We start from the raw sequence: 4,732 nt of genomic DNA on the forward strand, positions 1-4,732 counted from the left end.
ACAGCGTCCCAGTCGGAGCTCATGTTCAACTGATTATCCACCATGACCCCCATATCTTTTCAGAGTCACTGCTTTCAAACAGAGGCCCCCAGGCCTGTGTGTTGCAGTTTATAATGTATATGCTGGTTCAACAGAAAATTAGAATGGGATCAAATGTTCTACTTTGTCTGCATTTAAAAATGGCATTTCTAATTATTTATCCACTCTCCAGCTGTACAGCAGTCTGGGATGATTGCTCCTGCTTAAGTTTAGTAAATAATTGGTTCATAAGTAGAGAATATTGCAGTGTAATATTTAGCAAGCGGCTTCTATGAATAGAAATTATTAAAGAGGGTGGGTATTTTGAGAAACCCACGGCCATCCAGGAACTTTAGCATCATCTTTCTGCCATATCCCATGGCCACTTGCACCCAGCAACAGAACTCAGATCTTTCTGCTCCAAAAAGCACAGACCCCTATTGAGAATGTATGTCCTGTTTCTTTAAATCTGTGGAAGGAAGAGGTTTGGGGAAGGCTCGAGGAAGAATCTGTACAGTGAAGCATAGAAAAGGAAACAGAGCGGCATTGGGGATGGTAGTTTTCACCTCTCTGCAATAGGGTTCCTTGTTCAGTGGCAGAAGAAAGCATCTTTCGTCACCTTTTCTCCACCATTGGCACAGGCCCCCTAGCCACTTGAATTGTAATAGCAGAGCATAGGCTAAGATACAAACTTGAACTGTTCTGATTCAGTCCTGTAGAGGGCAGTGGTACACACACCTGCACAATTCAATACAGACTTCATTCAACACACAGCGAAGGGGAATACCATTTCTTCACTGAAGTTCTACTCTATATAATAGAATCCCATTCACAAAACACGGCTCCAAGAAAGCTTCTCCTTCCCCAAAAGATGGCACAGCTGCTAAACAGGAAAAGGCTTGAAAAAACATTTCAGGAAAGGAACAGAAACCTTAAGTAAAGCCCACAGGGAATGTGAGAAGGAATAGATCTGTCCTGTGTCATTTGTGAAGATAGAACGAATGGCCCGCTCTAAGGGGTTGCAGCAGTGCTCCCTCAACTCCCACTGGTTTCAACGAGACTGTCCCTGGGTCCAACACACATCAGCGATCAATAACATAGTACAACTTTCTATCCTGGACAGAGTGAGTCAGAGCTTTCCACTCTGAGCGAATGAGTGACTGTGAACAACTAAGCTGGAAAGAAAACATAGAATGGAATGGAAATTACAGAGCTAAGCTTATTTTTAAAAAGTCTAAATCATAATCTGTTTGGAGCAGAGCATATGCACCTGAGCATGCTTAGGGCTGACCACTGAGGAAAATGACCTCTGTTAACTGGGTAGAGGATGTAAGGGCTTTGGGGCACGGAAAGGGACATCCCTTAAAATAAGAGATGAATGGTTACACTGGCAAGAAAGGTGGCTGGGCCTCTTCTCAAGGAGAATGTAACAACTAGCTGGGCCCTGGGACCCAGGAGAACTGACATACTCACTATCTGCAGTGCACTGTAGAGGGGCAGGATGGTACAAGGAGATTACCTACAATGGCATGTGCTCCATCTGCGACTGCTAGAAGCAAATCTCTCCAACAGCCAGAGAGGAGGGCTGAGTTACTACAGAGAATTCTTCCCCAGGTATCTGCCTGGGGGGGTGTTGCCCATATGCTCAGGGTCTAACTGATCATCATATTTGGAGTCAGGAATATTGCCCCCAGGTCAGGTTGGTAGAGAGCCTGGGGCTTTTTCGCCTTCCTCTGCAACATGGGTCATTTGCTGGTATGAACTAGCAACTTGCTGGTCAATGGTGGATTTTCTATAAATGGAAGTCTTTAAATCACGCCAGAAGTTCTGAGTCTATTACAGCAGTGGGGGGTGGGGGAGTGAGGTTCTGGGGCCTGCAGGAGGTCAGAGCAGATGATCAGGATGGTTCCTGCCAGCCTTAAATTCTAGGAGGATCCACTTTCTCCTGCAAGCTAGACAAATGGCACTAAACTGAAAGCAGAGATTCCAACCAGGTGTAATGAACCGTTAAGACAGTTTTCAGAGTAGCAGCCGTGTTAGTCTGTATCCACAAAAACAACAGGAGTACTTATGGCACCTTAGAGACTAACAAATTTATTTGAGCATAAGCTTTCGTGGGCCACAGCCCACTCCACTGGATGCACGGAGTGGAAAATACAGAAAACAGGCAAGACAGTAGCAGTGCTGCCACTTCTGCTAACCTCCTGCTAACCTAAATATCCTAGTGTTGGAGTCCAGTCAGAGGTTTCCTGTTTCTAAAAATGCTTCCGTTCTCTGCCTAAAGCAGCCACCGTGTTGCCTCGTGCAAGTCTACAGTCTAACTAGCCATGAGATATCGTTAAAATACCTGGGCACCCAATGCACAGTCTTTATTAGAATAACTGCATCATCTCATATACTAAGCTCTTCACAGCAGGCTCTTTTCTCACTATCTGCCTGTAAAACACACTATTAAAGTCACAGCAGTTTCATGCACTGATTATTACTGCCTCTTAGTATTGTAAAAGATCTAAGTCACCCTAGGCTAGTTCCTTAAGCACCAGTATGCGTAGCACATTGAAGGTGTCAAGTTCAGCAGACAATCTCTATGATGCTCTTCAGGACACTTATCCATTCGTAGCTGTGTGGGACACTGATACTTAAATTTGACGCAGTGGCTCTCACTCAGATAGCCTTGCCCATACCCTTTAAATAAAATAGCTCCACTGGCCAAATTCACAGGTGAAACGAAGTTGGGTGCTGCTGCAAACACCAGAGAGGGCAGAAAAATGGGAAGAGACAGAGTCCAGCCTTACGGGTATGAAATAAAGCAATCTGAATGTGAGAAAATTGCAAGCTAATGCATCCAAGGAGGAAGTGGGGTTGGGGAAGGGTTAAAATAGGACTGAGTGTGCACTGTGATGTGGCCATTAAGAATACATAGCCAGTGTAATTTCGAGCTGCAGATACGGCCCATCACAGACAGGGGCATAACGGTCCCTTGTTTTTAGGGCTCCCATCTGACTGCCTTTGGAATCCTGCACTCCTTTTCATGCAACTTGGTAGCTGTTGTCAAAGCTGGAGGTTGTTCAAAGAAGAGCTGCAAAAGTGTGGGAGGGAGGGGGAGAGCAAAAGAAACTTCCAACGACGTCTAGAGGGTGCAAACACCATAAATGGCGAAAAAGAGTTTAGGGCGATACCAGTCAATAACGGGACAAGATTAAAAAAGGGAAACTTTAGGCTCAATGTCAGGAAAGATTTCCCAACTTCCAGATCTATTAAACTGTGCAATAACTTTCCCAAGAGATGTGGTAGAATCCTTGGCATGTGAACGATATAAATAAATTGGACAGGACAATGTACACGTAACTGTCGATTTCAGTTGTTTCTGGGGGATTAGCGTGAAAGAGATCTTTGTAGATTCTCACAGGCTAGTGTGCTCATTGGATTTGCTTGCACTGCTTTAGATAAAATCTTTGTTTTACTACCATATCACTGTATAACGCTCAAAGTAAACAACAGGAGACTTTCTCTGCAGGACTCAGCAAAGCACTAAGAAAAGAACCAACCCAGCTACGTTCCTATTTTTTACTGATAGGCTTTTCTGCACTATAGTGTCAGAGGATCACAAACAGTTGCATTTACTTCCCAGGACAGTGCTGATAAGGTAAGTCACCTGTATTTCACAGCTGGGGAACTGGGCGGCAGAGAAGATCTTGCTTCTACTAAAACCATCTGATGCCCCACACGCTCTTGTAGAGCGGCTCATGGGCACACTCAACATTGCTCCGTGTGGTTTGCACACATGCCAGTGTTTAGATTTGCTGGAAGCAGGACTCATCCAAAGTGTAGTTGAGTCTCCACCATTGTTGTGCTACAGTGGACTGAGGTCCTTGGCATAACAGTACTAACGGTTCAAGGATCTGGCTGGTCATTAAACACTCTTCCTTCCCACTCCTCCTCCATATTTCCAAATTGTTCATTGTCTTAATAGTGTCCTGATCCAAAGCCCATTGAAGTCAATGAGAGTCTCTTCCAGGAGTTTTGGAGCAGGAAATTCACTCTGCAAGAATCCCCCGCTGCTGCGTGTCCAAAGGCTCTTTCGAGTATTCCTTGCAGCGAGCTGCTCTGCTGCAGCCTTGCCATATCAGAGGGAAGTCGTGGTCACTAACCCCTTTCCAGCAAGAGGGCCAAGTCAAAAACAATGGACTGAGTTCTGCACCTACAAGCCCACTGTAATACAATTGACTCGGGCATGCTTAGATGGAGCATGAGAAAAATGCAGCTACAGCTGGGGTGGAAATAGGCAGAAGCTTGTGCTTTGTAACCAGCACGGGCACCAACTTTCCTTGGCGCTGGTATGTGCTTGCACCCTCCACCCTGCCCCTATTAAACCCCTCCCCAAATCCCTGCCCTGGCTCCGCCTCTTCCCCGAGCACGTCGTGTTCCTCCTCCTCCTCCCCACCCCAGTGCTTGTCGCGCAAAGGGAGAGAGGGGGGAGAAGCAGGACATGGGGGCGTGCTCAGGGGAGGAGGCGGAGCCAGAGGTGAGCTGGGGCAGGGGGTCGGGGCAGGGAGCTGCCAGTGGGTGCAGAGCACCCACCAATTTTTCCCCCGTGGGTGCTCCTGGAGCACCCATGGAGTCAGCACTTACGGTAACCAGTGACCAGTTTTCACTCTCCAAGCAGTTTGCTGCATCTGAGAAATAAACCCAGGAGCTGTTTTTGTTTCCACCA

Source organism: Gopherus flavomarginatus, chromosome 1, assembly GCF_025201925.1.
Source record: "Gopherus flavomarginatus isolate rGopFla2 chromosome 1, rGopFla2.mat.asm, whole genome shotgun sequence".
NCBI classification, from domain to species: Eukaryota; Metazoa; Chordata; order Testudines; family Testudinidae; genus Gopherus; species Gopherus flavomarginatus.